Source organism: Camelus ferus, chromosome 7, assembly GCF_009834535.1.
Source record: "Camelus ferus isolate YT-003-E chromosome 7, BCGSAC_Cfer_1.0, whole genome shotgun sequence".
In the NCBI taxonomy this organism is placed as follows: domain Eukaryota; kingdom Metazoa; phylum Chordata; class Mammalia; order Artiodactyla; family Camelidae; genus Camelus; species Camelus ferus.
The window spans coordinates 57,036,018-57,062,140 of record NC_045702.1 but is presented as its reverse complement, the minus strand read 5'-3'; the positions used below and the strand labels follow the sequence as shown (position 1 = coordinate 57,062,140).

Sequence of the window (26,123 nt, the reverse complement as noted above, 5' to 3'; positions counted from 1 at the left end):
GACTTTAACAAACTCATTCTAGTTATATGGGTGACTGACTCCAACTGGTTCTTCCTTTCCCACCAAACTTCTCCTTCTTCTGTGGAATGTTTTATTACATTACCATTTTGAGCTTCTGTTACAAATATTTAACATATGGTAACTTGGAGTTGTTATAAGTCATTCTACTGTCTTGATTTATGCTCTGTTTTTTAGAGTTCCTTTTAAATTCTGTCTTGTCATTTGCTTCATGCATTTATTTCCTTTAAAATTAGTTCTCTTTTAATCTTGTTTATGTGTATGTTTTATTCTATTTTTCTTAACTTCTTAAACATTAATATGGCTTAAATTTATTACCTAATATTATTAAAGTAAGAACTATTTATTTCATTCTTATTTGTTGAATATTTATGCTAGGCATTATCCATTAATAATGTATGAATGTGGTTCAATTTAGAACCATCTCTAAACCACTTGTATTGGTCTGTTTATTATTCTGAGTGTGAAGCTGCATATTGTTTCTGATGGTTTTAACCATTTGCACTACTTTAGTAGATTTTCTGTTAATGTCTGATGCCAATTTTTCCTTGAGGTGTTTGTTTTTTTTCATATTAGCTTTGAAAAAGAATTTTATACAGTTACATGTATATTACATATATAAAATATTTGCCTTTTAAATCAGTGTTTATTGATTCATACTATGTGCTAGTCATTGTGCTAACTTTTTACAAAGATTATTATATATAATTTTCTTTAACTATTAAATTGTATTATAATCCCCATTTTAGACTTGAAGAAAGAATGAGAGAATTTTACACAATCTGTAGAAAGTCACATAGCTAGTAACAGATAGGCTTGTATTAAAGGTATATATATAATTTCAAACATGTGTGCTTAACTCCATTTTATGCTAGCTCTCTATCTATGCTGTAACTATTTCCTGCAAGCTTTTACTTTTAACTTTGTTAATAGTTTCTTCCTCCATAAAAATTGTTTGATATTTATGTAGTTAAATCCTTCTATATTTTCCTTTAAGGTGTGTGCTTTTGCTGTTAATCTTAGGGAGTCTTTACCTACTTCAATATTATATAAATATTGCTTGTATGTGGGAGAAGACAGCTATCTACCAGCCAAGGAAAGAGGCCTTAGGAGAACCCAACTGGGTCTGATTTTGTACCTCTAGAATTGTGGGAAAATTTATTTCTGTTGTTTAAGCTACCCAATCTGTGATACTTTGCTTTGAAAGCCCTAGAAAACTAATGCAATAAGATAGGAATCTAATTATTTTTGCATGTTTGATTGTTTTCTTTCTTTTATAAATGATTTTATCTTCTCAGCACCAATTTTTCAGTAACGTATTATGAGCTTATTGAAGAACTCACTTGAATCATATTCTTGATCTGTACTATGTGTGTGTAATGTATGTATATTGCTCTCTGGAGTGTATATACACACATACATACACACACACATGAACTTCTCATTCCATTTCCATTCATATGCTAAAATCCTATGCCTTAGTTATCCTTGTTTTTAAAAAATTTACTGAAGTATGGTCAGTTTATAAAGTTCTATCAATTTCTGGTGTACAGTATAATGTTTCAGTCATACATAGACATACATGTATTCCTTTTCATATTCTTTTTCATTATAGGTTACTACAAGATATTGAATATAGTTACCTGTGCTATACAGTGGAAACTTGTTTATCGCTTTTACATATAGTAGTATCTGCAAATCTTGAACTCCCAATTTATCCCTTCCCACCCTCTTTGACCCCTGGTAACCATTAGTTTGTTTTCTACATCTATATATCTTTAGACAGATGACAATGAAAACACAACCACACAAAATCTGTGGGATTCAGCAAAAGCAACCCTAAGAGGGAAGTTCTTACTGATGTTGTGTTAGTTTCTGGTGTATAGCAAAGTGATTCAGATATCTATATCTATATCTATATCTATATCTGTCTATATCTTATATATGTGTGTCTTTTCCATTATAGTTTATTGCAGGATATTGAATATAGTCCCCTGTGTTATATAATAAGACCTTCTGTTTATCTATTTTACATACAATAGTTTGTATTTGCTAATTCCGAACTTTTAATTTATCCCTTCCCCACCCCCCTCTTCCTTAGTAACCATATGTTTGTTTTCTATGTCTGTTAAGTCTGTTTCTGTTTTATAAATAAGTTTATCATATTTTAGATTCCACATATAAGTGATATCATATTATATTTGACTTTCTCTTTCTGACTGACTTCATGTAGAAGTAGAAAGATACCATATCTTTTTTATCCATTCATCTGTCAGTTGACATTTAGGTTGCTTCCGTGTCTTGGCTGTTGTAAATAGGGCTGCTGTGAACACTGGAATGCATGTATCTTTCTGAATTACAGTTTTTTTCTGGATATATGCCCAGGAGTGGGATTGCTGGATCATAAGCCAACTCTATTTTAGTTTTTTGAGAAACCTCCTTACTGTCCTCCATAGTGGCTGCACCAATTTACATTTCCACCAACAGTGTAAGAGAGTTCCCTTTTCTCCACACCCTCTCTATCATTTGTTATTTATAGGCTTCTTAATGATGGCCATTCTTGCTGGTGTGAGGGGATATCTCATCGTAGCTTTGATTAGCATTTCTCTGCTAATTAGCAATTCTGTGCAACTTTTCATGTGCCTATTGGCTATCTGTATGTCTTTTTAAATAAGCTAACCATACCATAGTAAAAAGTTGTGGTCACTATGAAACATAGGCTTTAAAGAACATGCACAAAATAAAGTGTAACATAATCAGGTAAACTATATCAAAAAAGTCTTTTAACTTTAACTAATAGGATAATTTAATTATTCTCCTCTTTACTAAGTATACAGGGGTTCAACTTGTGACCTAATACTTAAAGCATACTTTGGCTTCTAACTAACCCCAGAGTCAATGAATGTTTTGTTTCCAATATTTAATAAAATGCTTTTTTTCTTTAAAATTTCTACTTGTCAATTTACTTACATAAAGATATGGATACAGAATACATATAAACAATGAAATATTGGACGAAGTTATGTTGCCCAATTCTCATGCTGGCATAGTTTTTATTGGGAGAGATGAAGGTCAATATCCAATTTCCTGTTCATGGGTGATCATTTGGGCATTTAAAAAAGACATCTCTCTTCTTTTTTTCAAGAAACTACAATAATACAGTATGACAAGGGGTAATAAAAAGAAACAGTATTTAATGAAAGACTTACTGTAGTGAAAGAATCATAAAAAAGGAGACAAATACAGACAGTCCCCATCAACATGTGTAGCATTTCTGACTTTGGGTTTTATCACATGCTAAGAGAGCTTCAGTAAGTTTCTTCATCTTTTTATGTATCAGTTTGTCATCCATAAAATGGACTTAACAATAGCAAAAGCACATAGAACTGTTAGAGGAAGTGAGATAATGCATGTAAAATTTTTAACTCATGATATTTTAAAAAGTTAGTTCTTTTGCAATTTTGTTCATAATGGGAATTTCAGTGTTATGTACCTTCCCAAATGAGGGTTTAGATCCATCATCTTCATTACAACAACACCATTTGAGTTGGCTAGTGAGAAAAAGTTTGGCCCAGTGTGAGACAGGGAGGTCTAGGTGTGGAAGAAGCAGATCAGTTTGAATCTGGGCTCTCCCAAATGAAAAACACACAACCTTGGGCATATTGCTTAACTTTTTAAGTGTAAAATTTTCAAGAGTAGAAGGGGGACAAAAATAATTACTTTTCAGACTTTGAGAAATTACAAATTAAAATGCTCAGCACAATGAGAAACATATAATAAATCTCAAAAATCAGTGCTTCATTTTCCTTCAAATCATACAGTTCATTTATGTCAATCACCTAGACTTGATTCTTTGTCCATACTGATGTGAATTTATTGAACTGCTACTGTTCAGTGTAGATGGCTTGAGACCATTTATGAAACAATTGGTTGAAGAACTGCTCAGCTATTGCAGAGCACTTAGAAAGGCCATGGTCACCAGTTAATCACCCATATGGTGACCTGACCAGCCAGAAATACCATTATGATAATGTTTTGGTCTTTATATAACAGATACATTACAATGGGGCGCCTCATGTGAACCTTGCAAAATTTCCACGGAGGCTAGTAGAGCCAACAAATGAGGAAAAAATACTTAAGTGCGCAAATGAACTACTTACACTCCTGCCTTAGAATATATAAGAATTCCATAGTGTTGGCTTAGAGAATTCATTCTTGAAATGTTACATGTAGTTCCATCAAGGAAAAAGGGGAAATTTTTAGAAAGTCACATTTAAGGGAATACGTGATGTTTTGCTTTAGTGTTTGGCGTTTATTCTTGCTAGCCTTAATATTTGGCATTATACTCAATGTCCCCAACTCCTTTTTACCACTCTCCACACCCACTCCATAAACACTTTATATTGATTTTACTCACCAGTGTCTTTCAGATCTGCCCACTCCTCTCCTTGCCCATAACACTGTGTCCAAGTCAGATCCACCAGTGTTTCTCTACTTAACCTTTGCAAAAGTGTAATTGACTCCATTCTCTGCATAGCAGTTAAAGTGATCCTTCAAAGCACTCTTAGTGCAATATTCTTTAATGTCATTCTGTCTTTCTTAAGATAAAGACCAAACTCGTCGGTATTGCTCGCTTAGCTATGAATGATTGCCTGGGAATGTGATCTCTCTATCCAGCCTCATTTAGCATTACTCTCCTCCAAATATTACAATCCAGTTAAACTGGTTTCCGTTAAGTTTTCTGAATATAATAGTCACCATTATCTACTGGATTGAAATATCTGTTGGGCAGAAAGATTTATCAGTTTCACTAGTATTTCCTTTTTTGCCACCATCAACACATGGAGCAAAGTAAGGTGGTAAGTTTTCAATAAATAACTTCTGGAGAAGATACACATGACATGGTGTGTCACCTCTTAATGATGGTGATAGTGCCCAGTGTCACAGAGTAGTTTAGGAAGACATTCAAGGTCAGTAAGACCTACTTTCAAAGCATCTTTTATGAGCAGGAAGAAGTCTTTTTAGATAATGCAAATGAGTAGGAAAACTGCTGATTTTAGTTTTTTAAATCATAGTCAGAGCAGGCTGTTCAGGAGTATGATTTAAATCATTATCTGAAGATATTTACTCTTACAGAGTTTAACTAGTGAAACCACTTAGTATCTTATATTACCTCTTGATCTGCAGTGTTTGTATTTAAATTTCCACGTTAGTTCTGTTTATAATTTCTACAGCAAACATTGATCTCGTCAACCTGCAAGGAATTTGGTATCATTGTGTACATAAATGTACATTGTCATTGAGTATTTTTAAATGCTTGTTAATATTTGTATTTCTGGAAACTTTAATAGCTATAGATTTCAAATTAACACAAAAAATATTGATTTGCTGGTAATCTAATCTATGTTAACTGCTTAGTTATTTTACATATTTCTTTATAACAAAGCATTTTCCTTGTGCAGGTTAATTGTTGGTTGGCCTTCTTCACCTTTCCTTTCTGTCCATACGTGTCTCTTCTATGATTGTGGGTTCTTGGTCCATTGTGGCACCAAGTGGGAGTGTAGATTTTTACATTTCTGCAAAGCAGGGTTGAGTTCACTTCTCTAATTTTACATATCTCGGTGAATAGCACCTCCATCCTATTGGTTGGATGAGCCAGAATCCTCCCTTTCCTTAATCACCACATGCAGTTAATCAGCTCCTCCAGCCTTCAGAGCATGGTGATAGTGGGCACTGGCTAACATGACACTATTGCTTCTGCTGACCTGGGGGTAGTAAGTAGTGTCCTGAGTTATTAATAGTAATGTGTGAATAATCTCATTTTATGCATTTTATTTGTTTTCTAGCCTCTTCGATGCTTTAATACTGTATTAAATCTCCTGGTTGAATGGGTGTAGTAGGATGGACTGTGCTGGTTATTGTGCACTGTAGCCTCTCTGCTATATTGCAGGGAACTAGAAGTAAGATTAAACAGACCTTGCTGACAGTACGTCTCTAGTTAAATTCTTCAAATGGAAAGACGAGGCATGTTACTGAAAACTGGAAAAAAGGGAGACGCTCTTTTTATTTGCTTCTGGTTGAGTCTCAGAAAGCAATAACTGAGATAGTCAAATGCAGGCACCTGGCTATCTGCTTGGGCAGCAATAGTATGAGAAATGGTGACATCAGTCACTCCAGTGCCCTCAGTAGATCAACAGAGATTGTCACCGAGTACAGAGCAGCAGTGAGCGCTCTCTTAGTCTCAGTGGCAGAGTGTTCAAGGCTCTGGTTCTGGCCAAAAATGGCAACATGGGTGGGCTTCTGCAGGCTTCTCTGCTGTCAGTGGTTGTTCAGTATTTTGGCTTCTCCTGTAGCATCCACAGTGGTGGTTCTTTAAGCAGGCTCAGCAGGACAGACTGCTGGACTCTTAGTTGCATTATTTTTATTTTTCTGGTCCAAGTAATTGTGTCACCTTCATACGTTTGCTGTTCTCTAGTATCCTAGTTTTTCTTTTATTTCTTTCTAAGCCTTTTTGTTACTTTAGTATCTAATTCTCTCTATTAACTGCACTTTGTATGAAATAACTAGGATGGTTTCTGTTTTCTTTTTTTAACTAAATGCTAACTGGACACTTTTTTCCCCACATTTAAAATCGAACTGTATATACTGTATGTCAGGCTTCCATTTTTATGATTGTAAAACTAATCATCTTACTATGTGTTTGTATTTTTTTTTTGAATTTCAATTTCTTGGTCCTTTTCTTGCCGAATTTATATTTTTGAATAAGTGTTTAATATTTTATATAAAATAATTTTAGGGCTTCTGAATCACTGGTACTCTCAATTCTGACCATTTTTGGTGGGTACATTATATAACGCCACTGAATTAGTGAATATTGAACCAGTGCTCTTAGGGGAAATACAAGGTTAGGTTCCTGGGGGCCTCTGGTCATGTTATCCTCAAACTCAATCAATATATAACCTTGTTTTAGGTACATTTCTGTTTAAGGAGACCTTATTTTGTATACATTGTTGATTCATTAACATTGACTTCACTGCCAACAGCACTGTAACTCATGCCTAAATGTAACTTATCTAGCATGTGTATATTCTTCCTAAGGCAAATCTAGCTAGCTTTCTTACACTTAGGAACACTAGACAGCACTTCACTATGCTTTGGAGATTATTTTAAACCAGAAATCATAAAAGAGCAAAAAATGGCAAAAAAAAAAAAAAATTGGCACTACATATGCCACAAAAGTGATATTTGTTTATAGTATGAAAGCTGAAACAGGAAGGCAGAGTGTCACTTTGACCTCAGCTGAGAATGTAAGGTTGGCAACTCAAACTTTCACTACTCTATGCATGTCCACAAATGACAGTGAAAACATTGTAAGTATTGATTTTGGGGGGGCTACAAATAAACTTTAGTGAGTACGCAAATTTGCAAATATGAAATTATTGAATAATGAGGATTAACTATATCTGGCTAGGATAGAATTTTATTTCCCTTGTAGGAAAATTCTTTGTTCAACCAGTTATTGAGATGATTCCAGTATCTGAGTTAAAAGCATTTAGAAATGCTTGTCTTTTTTGGTGGGCTTTAAACTTCAGATTGTCACATTGACACTATAATATTTTCAAGATCTCATTTTAGCTGCATAACAGCTGTCTTTTAAACACTTACTCAGTGCGTAAGCAGCTTAGGAATCCCCAAATACCTTGAGAAGAGATTGTGTAAAATAATGGACCTTCATCTTATTGTCTCCTTATCTCCAAGATGATCTTAGCTCCTACCTTCTTTCCTGCTTCACTGGAGCCTCAAACTCCAGTTTTTGACTTCCTTACTCAGTGAGGCTTCTGTGTCCTTCAGGCAACTTTCTGTTTGAACTCTCTGCCCTGCTATGCAAATTAGAAAAGAATTCCCCGAGGGAAAAAAGCAGTGGAGAATATAGAGCTCTCGTCAATGCATTTTTTTTTCTCTAGGACCTTTATCTCTGAAATCCTGAGCGTTTTAGTTGCTCTTCTGTGCTTTGAAAGGAATTTTTCTGGATTTTTTAAAGTTTACCTTAGCTCTTGGTGGGAAGATTAGTATGATACAAGCTATCCCTTTTTTGGCTGATAGAGCAAGTCTGATATATTATTTATTACATGAATAATGATTAGCCATTCAGTTCACTTACCAGATGTTTTAAGGATCATTATTGAAACATATATTTTAACACCTACTGTGTGCCAAGCATTGGAGATGTAACATTGAATAAAATGGATATAATGGCTTTTCTCAGGGAGCTTAGCATCTAATGAATAGTATAGAAAAGTTTTTAAAAGTAGCATTGTGTTACAAGGGTGATAAGAATAGAGATCCATTGTGCTGTAGGAATACATACAAGGAGCACTTACTGGGACTTGTGAGTTCAGGAAAGAATTAATAGAATAAAGGGCATGTAAGTGTAATCCTGAAGACTGAATAAAAGGTAGGAAGTAGGAGGATTGGGAAGAAAAGGGAAAGAGAAATTTTAGGAATGAAAAAATTATTAAATATCATAGAAGAAAGATTTGGCCTTTAAAAGAAGTAAGAGAAAAATATGACAAAAGAATGACAACAGATGAAGTTTCAGAGGAAAAGAGTAATTAACAACAATTCATAAGAAACCTGTTAAGTTCTGTTACGAAAGCTGAACTCTATCCTAAGATCAAACCAGGTTCACTCAGGAGTGTAATGTGAGCAATAGTTTAAGTTTTGCACTTAAAATAATCATGCTGGTTGCTTTCTTAGGTAAGATTAGCGGTAGAAGATCAGATAGAAGCTTATAAGAATAACACAGATATGTGAAAACGTTAAATTGAAATATTTTATATAACAAATATAAAAATCATTTATTTTTTATTGCATAGTATTTGAACAAACTATGCATGTATGAATATATAGATGATGAGTCTTCCTGCTTGTTCCCCAGAGTTTACTGTAACTGCTATCAACAGCTTAGTGAATACCATACAATAATTTTTTTTTAAAACAGAAGCATATTCATACACAAAAGACTATATTGCAATTTAATTTTTTTCCAAGGAGATAACCATTTATGAAATATGAACTCTTGATATGAGGGAAAGAATAAGGAGCCTTGGGAGGAAAGTAAGTGTGTTTGTGTGTGTATGTGCACCACCTGTGTGTGTGAGTGAGCAAGAGAGAGAGAGATTGTCTTCTCTCTGTCATCCTCATCTTCAGTGAAACAAATGACAGGGAAGAGAATTTAGCAAGAGAGCAGAAATATACTATATCATGAGGGTTATTAAATTATTTGTCTATGCTGTATTTAATGTTTTCCCTTTTTCTATTTGTCTACAGTATGTTGAGTAAAAAGTTATCTGAAGCTTTAATTTGATTTCTAGGGGAAGGTTAAAAGTTTTGGATCTTGCCTTGACCTTAGACTGAAACTGAGTATGCAAAAAAACAATCCCTCATGTGAATAATATCTACCTATTTATTCTATTCTAAACATATATATTTATATCTATACACAAAATCTATGTATAATCTATGCATACAAATATATATAAGCATATATATAAAATAAGCATATATGTGTAATTATATGAATGTAAAATTCATATACTCATGTTATATATACATTTGTGCAACTTGCTTTTTTCACCATGTGTAACAGCTGTGTCCCTATATATATCCGTTTACTTGAGTTTGTCAAAGGAGTTCTTCTGATTACATAGCTTTACCGTAATTAATTTAGCCAACTGCCTTTTGTTAACTATTTAGGTTTTTCTATTAAAAGAGTTTCTGATCAATGCTCTCAAAAATGTGTCAGGAAAATATTTTTGCATATTCAGGTTAAATTGTAAAGATTACATGTGTGGTAATCATACGATCTTGGAATGTCTATTTGAAGATTTTGTTATGTGCTGTGAATTTGATGTTTAGAAAACCTTTACCTAATTGTGTTCCCAGCAGAGGCATTTGAGTGTGCCATGCCTCTGTTAATATGAACATTATGCCTCTGGTAAAAATAACACAGCAGTGAAAACATTTCCTTCTGGAGGTAGTAAAGTTGCTTCAGAGGCAATTTGTATTGCCTGCTTTCCTTTCTAGTTGCTACATCTTTTTCTCAGCTGGAACATTTTGTCAAGATTTCTCTTTTGCAATCTTATTGCTGGTTTAGTCTTTACAATACTTACTTAGCTGGTGTGACAAGACACTCTACTGTTGGCTTTGCATGTTCCCAATTCTCTATTTATCTAACAACATTTGAATTTTTATTGGCTTATCCAATTCTAACACCTTCTTGGCTAACCAAGGAGAATATTACTTTCTCGTAATGACTTGGATTCACATCTTCACTAAAACCAGTTTATTATCCTGACAAAGTTTCTCTCAAGAGTGAACTTACTGTTGGGATAACATTTCAGAATTAGTCTGTGAATTTTATATTTACAAGCATACTCAATAAAACTCACTCAGTATAAAAAGAAAGAGAAGATAATTGTAATTACAGAAAATAACATCATTTCCCTAAATTTTGAATAATAGAGTAAAGCATTTATATGAATGATATATCATATCAAGTTGACAAATTATTATTATTAAATATTTAGGACAAACTTTTAAAACATTATTTTCTTACTGTATGCATGAGGATTTGCAAATATTTAGCTCAAGTTTTCACATTTTTATTTAAAGAATTACCTAGTTTTAAGATAATATAAAATCTAGCCCTTAAAGACTATATTAGATAATGGTTTATACTCATTATTAAGCAAAGATAATTTCTATGGAATGTGTTTTTTTGTGTTTGACATTATGTATTTGGTAATTTATTATTTTCAGAGCCAGTATATAGTATGCTGTTTTTTCTAAAAAAAAGTGTTGCCTTAATTAAAATAATGTATTATTTTATGAAACACAAGGAGAATTTGTTAAAAAGTAATTAAGTTGTAGTAAGAACATGTGGTGGTTTCTATTGGGAAGTCATTGGTTGTTGGGCAATGAGGATCTCTTGACCTTACAACTCATTTTTCTTTAGCATGGATGAACTCATAGTCTTCTGAAAGAAATGAAATGGAACACCTGAGGATGTAGGTCAAAACCTCATTTGAATTAGAATTAAACATTAAAAACTTATTGATGCTTTCAATAAATTATGACTGAAAATTGTCAGAATTAATTATACAAGGATGCAAATGAGTTTAATAACAATGTGGTTAAACATTTGAATTCTTTCACAATCAACTTTGAAATATACTGAATATGGTAATTAGGACATTAGAAATTTTATATTACAAGATTTATTATTCAGAATTTTAACTGTTCATGAGAAACCTTGAATGTCTGTGTGCAATCTATCTTGTTCACCACTGTGTCTAGATTGCCTCACATAGTACTTTAATCATGGCAGGTATTGGATTATAGATGTGTACAATGAGGTGGTGCAAAAGAGTGAATCGCTTAGAAAGTTAGCCTGGACAGCTACCCAGAATCTCCTTTAAGTAATGATTTTTAACCTCTATAGTAACACTTAGTAGTTACTCTTAGTCCCATTTTCCAAGGGAAAAAAATAGAAGAGTAGTATTTGCAAATTATAATATTAAAATCTTACTTTTTTCTTTCCCCTCCATTTCTGTTATACTGTTCAATTATACTTTTATTTTTATATTGTCAAGGTATGTACTGCTTATTTGTTATTTACATTTATGCAATCTTAATTCTCTCCTTTTTCGAGTATTAGTTTTGTAGTTATATGTATATAAAATCTTTTTACCACATCTCCATTCTAGAATCTTTCAGTTTAATTAATAGTTTCTCATCAAATATAATTTCCAATATGCTATGTTTCTCATGTCAAAGCTTGCTAAAGACTGTCTTTTTGCTACAATATTTTTGAAAGACAAGTTACCTATATATAAATCTTCTTGTGCTATCGTCATTTCTCTCAGAAACTTTTAAAATATTACTCTACTATATTGTGAAGTTGAGTATTACTATGGAAAAGGCTAAAGAAAACATTTAAAAAACATATTTGTATGATTTGCTTTATAAGTCCTTAATTCCAACTACAGTTTCAAAAATGTTCTTCAGTTATATTTTTAAATTATTTTGGCCCACTTATTCCATTTTCCTGTATTTCTTCCCAGAGTCACCCATTATGTACTTTTTCTTCCAAATAAAATATATTTTCTATAGTATTTTTCATAAATATATACTTTTATATGCATTGAGTTAGATAACATTGTATAAATATTAAGTATAATAAAATAGTTGAAAGTTTGTAGATGAATAATTGCCTAACTTCAGTGTTCTACATGAATAGATAAGTGTTGGTTGGATCAACATCTTTTGCTTTATAAAGAATAAAGTATGGGACTTAATGGCATAGACGAAGCTGAGAACAATGTTGTATCTTGTGTTTTGTTTTGTATGGTTTCGTTAAAAAAAAAAACAAAACTCTTTAAAATGCTGATAAAAGTCTGGGTTAGTCCATTTTAACCACTAACTTTTTCAAAACTTTATTTCCACTTAATACGATTTGAAAGTTAGAAGGAAATTATGGAAAATTGAGTCATCTTGGTGATCCATGCTAGTTTTAGAACTCTTTGTATGGAGTAAATCTTTTCTGTTTATCTTCCATCGTTTGCTTCCAGTGATCTAAACAGTGGATTATTTTATAGCATTTTAGTTAAGGGATGTTTGTTTTCTTAGTTTTTTGCCATAAATCTTAATATTATCTGGTAATCTCTAGCAAATTCCAATTTTAGTAGCATTTCCATTCTCTGTACTTCTCAATTTACAAGAGATTAAACTCTCTACAGCTGCCCTGATTTTTGTCGTTTTCTTAGAACTGAATACTAAACTCTTCAATTGTATGAACTGATTAGCATCCTTAAAATTCTCTCCTCTCCTCTCTTTGGTTGGTTTCTATTGCTTGCAACTAAATAACCACTTACAAATAAGAGAATGAAATAATTCTCCCTGTCCTGCTCTTTGGCAAAAATAAAAAAACAAACAAACAAAAAATTGGATGTTTACTGAGTCATACTCATCATGAATTATTTGTCTTGCAATATTTGTGATCATTTTATAAATCCTTCTAACCTTAATCTCTACTGTTAATCACAGTGTTCTTGGAATGAGATTTTCCTGTATTAAATTTTTTTAATAAATATTATTAATAGTTAGGAAAAGAGTGAAATAGAGATTTAAAAGTGAAATATGTGGTAAAACATAGCAGTATTGAAATAAAAGTTTTTCAATGTGGCTTGGGAAAGGCAAAAGAACTCCCTTCTTGTCTTTAAAAGCATAGGACCCAGATTTGCATGAGGGGGAACTCTGAAGTACACATGGTATCTTGTACCATCCTAATGTGCATATAGGAGGAGGTTATAGACATAGTATCAGGCTGAAACTAGTGCATCAGACAGAAGATCAGAAAAATACCATGAGTTTCTATTGTACTACCCTTATGGCTTTGCTCAGCTAAGGTAATGCAAATATTTAAAATAGCTTGGGCTATATCTAACATCCAAATTACTTTTTCTTCAGAGGCAGCAAATATTGGAAAAGTTTGTTAAAGCCTATTCTTCACTTAGTAGCAAAACAGTAATTCACCTTTTAGGGTTAAAAATTATGGAGAATTGAATAAATTTACTATTCTGTATATTAGATTCACATTTCAAAATATGACTTACAGGTTATTTGAAGTTAAATCTGTACTGAAATACCAACTAAAGATTCTTTTTGAGAATCTTTCAAAGTCTATATTTATATAACATTTAACAATTACATTTCTCTAGCAACACTTCTAATTCTATCATTTGATTTGGGGAAAAAAAAGAGTTACTATATTGTTTGAACTTGACAGTTTGTTCCAATGAAAATTTTAAAGGAGGCTTGGATGACAAATGTGTTGTTCAGTTTTATGCTCAGCTATTAACTTTGTTCTAAGTAAAAGATTTTTACAAAATTCTTAGTCACAATAAAAAGATCCAACAAAATATAACATCTATGTCCTAACCTAAAGACCTAAAAGAGTAATAACAAAATAGTAGATAGGTAACAAAACATGCAAGAATTCCCTAATTGACTGCTTCATAAAAATAATCAGGTTAATAACAGTAAGTTCACAGCAGGACCAGAACCTGGCCACAAGGAGATAGATTCCTGTTAGAAACTGAATTGTGTATCTGTGTTTGTCCCTAGCCTGCTGACCAAATTCGCATATTGAAATTCTAACCTTCAGTACCAAAGATGTTAGCTATATTTAGTGATAAGCCCTTTTAAGAGGTAATTAAATTTAAATGAGGTTATTTGGGTGGTCCTAATTCATGTAGCTGTATTTGCATATAGGACCTTCAAAGGTGATTAAGTTAAAATGAGACCAGTAGGGACCTAATACAATATGACTGATGTCCTTGTAAGAAAAGAGAACGAGAACCAGGGATGCATACACATAGAGAAAGGCCATGTGAGGACACACCAAGAGGCCTGCCATCTGCAAGCCAGGAAAAGAGGCCTTAGGAGAAACCAAATATGCTGACACCTTGATATTGGACTACAGTCTCCAAAACTCTGAGACATAAATTTCTGTTGTTTAAGCCACCCAGTCTGTAGTATTTTGTTCTGACAGCCCTAGCAAACTCATCCAATTCCCACCTTCCCAACATTTTCTCTTTCATGATAATGTTATTTATTCCCTCTTAGTATGAATTAGATCACTTTCATAGTACAATCAAACCGTTATTTATGATGTAGCTAATTTTTCAAGCTTCTGAGTATTTGATCCAGCACAGGTATCATGCATGCTGCATTCATGCAGTGGCTTAACTATGTTCCTTAAGAACCCAGTCTTTAATTCTACAGCAAATGTTTGATTTTTGTGGTATACTAAAAATTCAACTGTCTCCTGTTGAAGCTCTCTTATTAGCAGAGAAAAATCTAACAAAAAAAAATGTTCTATTGAATTGAATTCATGGTATTTACACAAGCCAGAAGACATACAACCAAGATTTTAATCATATATTTTCACTGTTTTAGTAGGCTGCAAAGTTCTCTAATATGAACCTCTGACTGAATCATTGTTCTAACGCCTATATTGACTAAAATTATCAGTTGAATATCCTGTATCCTCTTAGCTAAATTAAGTGGAATACAGGTGTATAAATAGAAAGATGGCTGAATTCAAACTTGTAGGATTTCCTTTTATTTATCTACTTTTACTAGGTTTTGATTTGAGACTTTTGGTGACCACTGAAAAGTTACAAATAGTTTGCACTTCCAAAGTCTGGTATTTTCTACTGGGAAAGTAATAAGCCATTGCTTTCGTATGAAAAATCTGTAGCCAAGATAGAAGTGCGGGTAATCATTTACTCTTTGCAATTAAGACTCCTAAATTCAAATTTCTTACAGCATGTTTTTCACTGAATTCCAAATATATTTGCATGCATAGAGCTAGACATAAGGGATACTCTCTTCCTGATTGCTAACTGCCCTTTGTGGCAGCTCTGCTCTTCATAGGGCTGGTCTAGTCTTGGGTTTGTAAGTTGACTTGGATTGAATAGAGGTTGCCAAATTCTATATATATATATTTTTTTTTAACTGTTTTTAAGATCATACACAAGAAGTCACCAGACTGGCATGTGAAAAGGAAGAAGGGAATCAGTAACGTTGAGTATCTTAGATCATGCAGTTGATATAAACCTTTCCTACAGCATTATATTAATCCCTTCTGGAAACCTTCTAAAGAAGATATTTGTATCCCCAATTTAGAGATGAAACTGAGGCTTAGATTAGGCTGAAAAAAATTATCAAATGCCTCTCTAACCTTGTCTCAAGATCAATTCCTCTAAAATCATTTTAGACCACCTGAGTCATCTGTCTGTCTCACAAATACTTGATAACCCCGTGCGCTTGCATAGCTCCTTGTGACATTTGAGGTCACTGTTAGCCCTTAGATACAGCAGTTTCAATAGCAAGTGGCCGTATCAAAGAAGAAATTCTTATATAATAGCATTTGGCCAGAAAAATAATATCAGATGTACCATGAATCAGCACAGTTTTTCCCCCAGTATATAATATGAATCCACTCAATTGGGTTCCTCTGTTAAAACTGTTTGTATTGTGACTTATTTCACAGTTTTTAAGTAAAAAGTTACACTTTGAGTTATGTAATATTCTCTCCTCTGAAAGAATTAACTGGACTTTAAAAATCTACTTTAATACATGGGGGAAATGTTACATTTCGGGGTTTATGAAAAACAACAATATTTAGAACCACGGTGTTAGGCACTATGCTAAATGATTTCACTCATGTTAGGGTGGAGAGGCAGAATCGTTTAAGTTGTTTATTTGAGAAACAAATCCTGTATGAGTGGATCATCATTAATATGTAAATTCACTGTATTTATTCCTTTCTTACTTGTCCGTTTCACCACTCAAAAGAGAATCATTCAAGACTGAGTTACTTGTCATTCCTTTTGACTAGACAAAAAGCAAAGAAAGAAATGAAGGAAGGCATTCGCTTGTGCTAAGAAAGCCTCCTTTAGGAAACTGAAAGGAGCAGTAATTAGTTCTAAAATACCATCTTATATCCACTGTGCATATATTTTTCACACAAGAAAATTGAACGTTGGAGACCAAAGGGCCTGGAATGTAAAATGATGCAACTAAACTCCATTTAGAAATAGTTGTAATGCAATTCCCAGTTGCTGGATTGATTTGATCTTCTTATCTTGGGAAGAAATTGAACCCTGCAATATCACCAATATTTTCTAACTCCTCTCTGATTATTGTTATAAACCGACAGTGATTGATTTTGAGTAATTATCCTGAAAAATGAATTAGATTAAAAAATAATCTTCCTGATTATAGAGGAGCCTAGTCCATTTTTGTAATTAGTTTCTTTTTAGAATGACTGATGATGTCACGTTTGACTCACACAATGGATTTCTTAAATGCTAACTATTTGACTTTGCTTTAAAAAAATTATGTAAGTTAAAGGCCAAAATTTTAGTAAAGTCCCAATTGTGAGTAAAATTCTTCTGGAAAGAAGCAGCATATAATAAAAATAGCCAGGAAATCAGAATCAGTATTTTCTTGGCTTCACCATTAGTTATCTTTGTGAGCCCAGATGACCTCTCTGGGTCTGATTTTTCTGCATCTGTAAAATGAAGGAGTTCAAGGAGATGCTCTCTAAGGTCCTCTCCTCTTCGAACATTCTGTTTTTATGTGTTACATAATTCCATCTTACAAAAATTAATGGTCTAGTTCCCATGTAGGACTCTAAAGTAACATTGGAGAGTGATTAAGTGAAAGTGTAAAGAAGGACTAGCTAATAGAGGAAATAATAGTTCCTTTATATTTCATTGCTTAGAGGAAGATCCTCTCAAGAATAGTGCTTCTTAAATTTTAATTTGTATTCAGATCACCCAGGGATCTTGTTAAAATGTGGACTCTGATTCCATAGGCTTGAGGAGAGGCCTGAGAATATGCATCATCACAAGCACATTCCAGGCTGGTGTCCTTGCTGCTGGCTCCAGAACACATTTTGAGTAGCACGGCTCTGATTATAAAGTTAAAGTGGATATAAAAATCTGAGGAGTATTTGAAAATTCAGATTCCAGGGTTAGATTTCCCAGGTTGGAGATTTGGTTGCGGATCACAAACTCTGAATGCTTGACACATCCTGTCTAGTACTCATGCCAAGGGTTCAGGAACCAAAACTAACCACATTTAAGAATTACTATCACAGAGTCATGGAAGGGATTTATCTACCAACCCTTCTTTATTCTGTCCAGGTTATCTTTCCAAACCCAGCTCCTGACTAATTTATTGCTGTGTTTGTTTCCAGAATAATCTTCTGAAACCAATTCTATGGTTTGCATGTATTAGTCTTTTCATTTCACGAATTATCTGTTGTCTACTTATAACGGCATTTGAGTGTGTAGGGCTTTTGTTTATCTTTGTTTCTTTGAAATTGATGTCCAGGGATCTTTCTACCTCCTTAACAAATATTTGTGAAATCACCATAAAGGAAGTATGCTGTAGTGGAGAGAAGACCATACTAGAAGTAAGAAAGCCCAAGACCTGATTCCAGCACTGCTCTTCATTCATTCATCGATGTATTTATTCACTCTGTGCTTTTCTCATACCTGAATTTGGGAGACCTTGGGTATTACCAGTTAAATTAGTTAGTAAATTACGAGTTAAGTTAATTGGGTATACTCAACAGTATGGTGGTCTAGTGGGAGTTGCCAACAATGAAAATAATTATTAGAGTTTAGAGGGATAAGTGCTATAATTCATGGAATGCTTTGAAGTAGTCACTGAAGTTCTTCAATCCTAAGTAGAGTATTTGACCTTCCTATGTAATTTGTGAGTGTAATAAGAGAAAATGAGATTAGTTTGTAAACTGGAAATGGTATATATATGATCACGTGGTTCTGTTGGGTAATACTGAAAGTTTGTTAAATAGCCGTTCTCATTTTGGAGACTATCTTAGTCAAGGTTCTCCAGAGAAACAGAACTAATAGTAGATATAGATAAGAAGAGGTTTATTATAGGAATTGGCTGACGCAGTTAAGGAAGCTGAAAAGTCCCAAGGTACGCTGTCTGCAAGCAGGAGAACGAGGAAAATCAGTGATGGATTAGTCTGAATTTGAAAGCCTGAGAATTGGGAGACCAGTTGTGTGAGTCCTGGTCTGAGAAAGTCTGAGAACCAGGAGCTCTGATGTCTGAGGGCAAAAGAAGATGAATGTCCCAGGTCAACCAGAGAGAAAAGCAAATTCACCCTTCATCTACCTTTTGCCCTATATGAGCCCACCACAGATTGGATGATGCCTGCTCAGTTAGGCAGGGCCATATGCTTTACTTAATTCCCCAGTTCAAATGGTAATCTCTCCTAGAAAACCCCCTCCCTGAAACATACAGAAATAACATTTTATCAGCTATCTGTACATTCCTTAGTTCAATCAAGTTGACACAAGAAAATTAACACAGAGACATAGGGGGAAAAAAAGGATATGAAAACTTCATGTAAAAATTTTAGAGACAAAAGTTGGCAAATTACATTAGAAGCTATAAATACCTTCTATCATGTGATACAGCAATTTCTCTTCTGTTCATCTAGGCTAAGGTGCCCTCTTGCTCTCCTCTCATGCCTTCCCTGTATTAATCTATGATGCTTCATGAAACAAATATTTATTGGTCTCAAACTATGTACCAGAAATTGTTCGACTCTGGGGATAAAGTAGAGAAAAATTAAAACAAACTTATTGTCAAGTATATATCAGTATTCTAATGGGATTTAATAGGTGGAGGGACCAAACAAATAAACATTCAACTTTTTAGCATGCCAGCTGGTGGTGGGGAAAAAGGGGGAAAAAAAACAGAAGAAAATGGGGCATGTTGGGAGGAGGGTGATGGTAATTTCTTAGGAAAGAAAAACTTCACTGAAAATGTGACATTTGATCAGGAACCTAAGGAAAACAGAGTGAGCTTTGCAATTCCATAGGTTCTGTCGAGTCCTCCAGAGGGCATAGGAAGAACAGATGCATCATGCATGTGGCAAGTTCAGTAGAAAGATCATGCTGCTGGATTACAGGGAGTAAAGTTGAGGAGACATACTGTTTAGAAACTTGATATCCGATGCTAGGAATTTTGGCTTTTATTATGTGTCGAGTATTTAGAATGATCTATTTAAAAGCAGTTTTGAATAGATGCATCATGTGATTTGATTTTCATTTCAAAAGGATCATTGTGCCCCTCGTGTTGAGAATAGGTATTAGGAGGGATATATGAGTCAGGGAGACAAACTAGAATAGGTGTTGGCAGCCTGTAGATTAAATCTGGCCAGCTTCCTGTTTTAGTAAATAAAGTTTTATTGGAACACAGCCACATTCATTCAATTACATATTGATGGCAGCTTTCCCATTGTGGCAAGAGTTAAGTAGTCTCAGTAGGACCCAATGGCCTGAAGTACCTAAAACACGCACTGTCCCATCCTTTGCAGGAAGACGTGCACACTCCTGAACCTAGAAGGTTATTATGATAATACAAGTGAGTGATAGTGGTGGCTTGTATCAGGGTAGGAGTAGTGGAGATAATGTAAAATGTTCAGATATTGCATATATTTTGAAGGAAGTAACAAAAGAATGTACTGACAGAGGAGAAGTATGAGAGTAAGAGAGTAATCAGATTATGATTTTTTTTTTTTTTTTTTTTGGCCTGAGCAATGGGACAGACTGAGTATTGATTTCAGAAAGATTGTGAGAAATGCAGGTTTGGAGGTACAGGTTGAGTTTAGTCTTTGAAATACTTAACACACTGCAACGCATAGCAACAGATGTATGTATTAGAAAGTTGCACATCTAACTCTAGAGTTTAGCACAGAAGTCCAAGATGGTGACATTAATTTGGAAATTTTCAGCATATAAAATTCATGAATGTGTTTAAAACTGAGGCTGGAGGTTTTGGGTCATGAGATACTAGAAATCCAGCAAAACTGAATGAAAAAGAACAGCTAGAAAAATTGTGAAAGAAGAGCATGTAAAATCCTTGATGCCACATGAGGAGAGTATATCACAGAGACCATCTTCAGCCTTGTTGCTATTAGCACTCCTAGTCTTGTAGATTAGATGAGGGTGGAGAATTTATTAACAGCTTGGAACAATGTGCAGATAATGATAACTTTGATGGAAGTTTTGGTGACATGTAGATGAAATCCTGATAGGACTGGATTCAAGAGAATGGGATGAAAGGAACTGAAGAAAGCTTGTACAGAAAACTGTCTAGAAGTCTTCTTCTAAATGAGAGTAGATATGGTAGCAAAAGTATGTGGTACTGAGAATTTTTTTAAGATAGGAGAAATAGCAGAATGCTATTGGGATAATTTAGTCAAGAGGAGAAACACTAATGTCCAAGACAAAGAAAAAAATTCCTGGATTGATGTGTCTGAGCAGGTGTACAGGTGAAAGGAATGTCTGTCCTTCAGTGAAAGCACAGGCTGTTCAAAGTTTCAAAGTAACAGAAGGGAAGACAGAATGCATAGGCACAGATACAAATAAGTGACTTGACTGTAGCAGCTTGGAATATTTTTCTTTTGTTTACTTCCTTTTTTCTCTTTCTCTCTCTCTCTCTCTTTTTTTTTTTTTTTTTTTTTTAAGCATAGGAAGCAAGGTCAGCAAGATAAGGGGAAAAATAAAGAAGAGGTTTGGGAAGTATGGAAGGGTAAAGGAGTAGAGGGTATGTAAACATTCTCTAAGAGAAGAGGAGAGTGAATAGACTAGAGGGGTATGGGAGAGCTTCTTCATGACACCAAGGTCTAAGATTTACAACAAAGCAAAAATTATGGTAACAATGTAAAATGAAAAGATTCTGAATATCCTGCAAGAGAATAATAGATAAATAATGATTTTGAACTTTCAACAAATGAACCATTTTGCAACTATTAAAATAATTTTCTAGTATGTTTAGTAACATGGGAAAATCCCCTCAAACAACGTTTGAGGAAAACTCTTTATGTTCTTGACTATTATTATGACAGTTTGACAAGTGGTATAGATATTAAGTCTCCAAAGATACATTACTGCAAAGTGATAGCCTGGATTAAATTTCAGGTCTCTCAGATTTTAAACTGATTACTACTCAGCTTAAATTTGCATTTTATTATAAGTACCTGAATCACATGGTTAATTGAAATTGTCTTTATTTTTTAAACCTCCAAATTAAAAAAAAAAATAGACTATTACATAGATATTTACCCTCCATCTTCTACTTGAATAACTGTTTCAAATGAAATACATAACTTTTCATATAAACTAATAACCATTTCTTTATAATGCTCTGAGTCATCACTCTGAAACTAGTTTTTGTGAAAGCTATTTCTTTCATTCAACACCTAAGCCATACCTTTGTCTACAAATTCATTAATCAGCTCTTTGTCATTTGTAGATGTAACCATTCCAATGAAGTATTTGCATAAGTCATCAATATCATTAACATACTAAGTGATTCTTTTAAAGTAGTGTATAAAAATGATTGAATTACAGAACTTTCTTTGAATCAAGTGAGAAATGACTAAATTTTAGGCATAAATGAATCAAGAAACAAAACTCAGATTTAATGTGGGTTGCTCCTCTGTGATGATTTCTTTAGCAAAAATGGTTTCACGGTTTAGGTTTTAGCCTCAACTGACTTTTTAGTTTCTACACACATGTGACTTACCTTTGGTATCTAACAACTGGCCCTTAGATAATCTTACCTACTCCTGTGACCATAAATAATATTTATGTCCATGCTCATGACTCCCAGATTCATATCTTCTGTCCAGATCTCTTCTCTGAGCTTCAGTCACATGTATTCTGCTGTTTTCCTGACATCTCCCTTAGGGTAATTCAAACATAGTTCATTCAAAAGAGATCATTTGAGGTTTTGCCACATCTGTGAGAAAGAAGATGGTTCTTATCAGGCTGTTGATGTTCCAGGAACTATTAACATCACTCTAAAATGGTGCATAGTTATTTTCAAGAATCCCAGAGGAACTCTGTGGAGGAACTTCAGTCACATCAATATAGAATTCAGTCATGCTGGAGTGAAAAGAAAAGGCTCCAGCATTGACAAATGGTAGAGGAGTAGAAAGGAACTGACTGCTTTTTGCACTATTTATAGTCATGTATAGAATGTGGTTAAGGGTGTCACGCTGGGCTCCTGTTACAAGTTGAAATTTCTGCCAATTCCCCGTTTATTCCTTATTATTTATTATCTCTTGTTGAAATCAGAAATTTCTTGGTTGAAAACCACATCCAAAGGGTTCTAATGAGACAAGGCATTCCTTGCTCAGTATCCAGAAAGATGAGTTAATTCTTGAAGAAAAGGACTCTGAATGTGCATCAAGTTTAGCTGTTTTGATTCAGCAAGCCACAACAGTTAAGAATATCAGAAAATTTGAGGTTGATATCTGTGTCTCTGAAAAAAGGAAAGTTCAGCAAGCTGATGAATAAAGTCTAAAGAGTTGTCTAGCTATGGAAATAGATTGATGCTCAGTGATTCCTAACACCTGTTTGTAATATTTTAAAGATGCAGTAAAAACCCTCTATTGAAGAAAAAAAAAACACAACAAAAAACAGCTAGATCATCTGATTACCCCCCTATATAAAAGCTGTGTTCTGTTTTTATAATGGAACCATCACTTGCTCAAGCCAAGAATTGTCAGTAATTACTCTCTCTCTAAATTGTTTTTACTCAGTGAAAGTTTGTTCTACCTCCAAAGTACACATCATTCAATCCACTCTTCTTTGTCTCCTCTGCCCCTTTAGTCCAAGCGCCAATCATCTTTAGCCTGTATTCCTGTACCAGCCTTCTAATTTGTCTCAGGACTTTCCCATTTCTTCTAATTTCTCCACAAAACAAATCTTTCTGAAAGGTTGTTGAGATCATATCACTTTCCTTTTTAAAACTTTTTAATGGCTTTCTGTTGTGTTAGAATAAAATAGAAAACTCCTTATCCTGATCTATAAGATAGTACATAATTTGGCTCTTGTCTGGGTTTCTATCTATCATACTCCCCCTAGCTTTTTCTTCGGTTGTACTGTTGTCGTCTTTGAAGATAGGGAGCTTTGCCAGCCTTAGATCCTTTGTATCCACTCTTACCTCTATCTGGACAACTTTTCCATGGCTCTTCTTATTCTTTAGATCACAAATGGAATATCACACACTCAGAGGTGTTTCCTGACCATCCTATCTGGAATAGATTTCCCACTTTGAATATCTGTTTTCTCTATCAAAATATCTGCTTAATTCTCCTACAGAACCTGTCATAACCTTGGGGTATCTTGTTTATCCATGTGTTTCATTGCTTATTTTGTGTCTCACTAGTTTATAGTTTGTCACTGAAACCTCAGTGCCTGTTACATATCAGATTCTTAATAAATAATTTTTGAATGAATGAATGTTTTCACTCCCTGCAGAAGCTGTAGTTTACTTTCATAGTTTATAAATCCGTTAGTTTCCACGTGCAGTCAACTGATATTTAGACTATAGGTGATAATTGCCTTCTTAACACTTCTCATTTCCCCCTTTTAGAATGAAAAGATTCTGTTTTAAGCAGTTTCTAGAACCCTTTGGTATATCTAACTTCTAAATCTTTTTTTCGTCTTCTTTTTCCCTGAGTAATTCCAATAGATATTTATAAGAAAACCATTTAGCTGGATGCCCCAAGCTGTTTTCTCATTTTCACTCAGGTTCTTACTTCTGGGTAGATACTTTCCCTATTTTAACCATCTCTGAACAATTTTAACATCAGACAAATCAAAATGCAAATTTACAAAGAAAAAGAAGTTTCTTTATCCTCCTTCCACCATTCGTACAGGCTGTCTACATAAATTTGTAGAAGGTAGTAAAGATAAGACAGAAAATGAGTTGGAATCGGGGGAAGAGGATTTAATCCAAAAAGATCATCTCAAGTGACTGAAATCACAGCATGAGTCAGTGCATTTATTAAGATGCTGCATAGCCAGCTAAAATAGATCATATTTTTATATCACCAACCATGCCTTTGGCAAATAAACATGACCATAGCTACTCAATTTTAATTTTAGAGATGCCATCACCAAACTGTCAGTGATCTTTAACACAAATTCCAGAATCCCACAGAAAGACATCAGAAATCATATCCTATTATATCTCAAACTTCTGCAATAAAAGTCATTAAAATTAAATTGTCTTTGGAGATTTAGTGAATTTATGCATAAAACATTTACTTGATTATCCTTTTGTGTCATATCCTTAGCAGTGTGTTCCTCTCAGATGCTACCCTAGAGTCTGCTGGGTGAAGTGGACAGAGTCAGAGCCCACTGATGCTGGTCAATATATTGGCCCATATTACCCTGTGTTAACACTTCCCCAGAGTTAGAAACCATGTTTAATGTTCTCTCATTTAACCTGTTTTTATTCACCAACAGGCACTAAAGGACCTATGGGACTTGTGTTAGTCCTATATCTTTATCTATCTTGGCCCAAAAGAAGGGGAGAACAAATTCTAAGTTCACAGAAGTGAAAATGAAAGTAGCTATTCCCATTGCCAAAGGGGAGCTAGCTAGGCAAAGACAGAAAGTGAAGGATAAAAGCATCTTCTTACTCTTCTCTCCTGCTCAGTCCACAGCATCATAATTCCAGCAGTAGAAACAACCAGATAATTTTTCAGGTTTCTGAACAAGTGTTTGTTTCCTGCTTTCCTAACCGTAATTCAGGTGGTATGTAAGGCAGTATCTTGCCCAGCTGTAAAAGGGCAAAGACAGACTCCCAGTCTTTTGTAGAACTTTCTGGTTTTCCTTTATGCCTAGAGAAGGAGGCAATAGATATCTGGTATGTGGTCTGGCTTACCACCTCACAACAAAGATTGTTGGGTAAAAGAGCCCTAAAGAAGGGGAAGGAAGGGGAGCAGTTATGCCTCTATGGTATTCACAATGCCATGAGGTTACGGAGAGGGTGCCCAGCTGGGTATCTGAAGACCACTGAATGTACCACATGGCAGAGTAGTAGTCTACCTCATTAGACTAGGTAAGCACCATTAGCCTGACAAATCAGGAAACAAGTCATAGGTTTCACTTGCTATAGACAACAGCAGCTGAGGCTAACTGAGCATTAGGGCAGGAGATACTGCACTGGATCCCAGGATATTTCCCCAGAACCTATATGTAAGGAAATTGAAGTGAGAGTAGTGGGTATTATCATCTCTGCAGAGTTTGTAGTATGAGAAAAGGGAAGTGTAGGGCAGAGCTCTGAATTTTGGATCAAGGGTACCAAAAGAAAAGTGTAATCTTAGTAAGGTGTGTTCAAATATATTGACTGCTGCTGACTAATGACTGAAAAATCTCCATTGAACTTGGAATTTAGAAGTCATTAGTGATCATAACAGAAACAGATTTTGTGAAGAGGTTAAGAGTCAAAGACAGAGTGCAGTAACTGGTAAGTGAGACAGTGAAGATTGGATGAGGAAATAGAGGCAGCTACTATAGTCCTTCCAATAAATTTGACAGTGAATAGGAGAGAAATCAGATAATCCTTGGAGAAGAAAGTGGAGTAAGACAATGTTGTCTTTTGTTTGCCAAATTATTTGTTTTAAG

The 26,123-nt window shown here is 34.2% G+C and overlaps 1 pseudogene; it reads left to right on the top strand.

Moving 5' to 3' along the window:
• Positions 1–23,139, top strand: part of LOC116664750 — a 65,584-nt pseudogene extending 42,445 nt beyond the window's left edge.
• Positions 23,140–26,123: the final 2,984 nt, after the last annotated feature.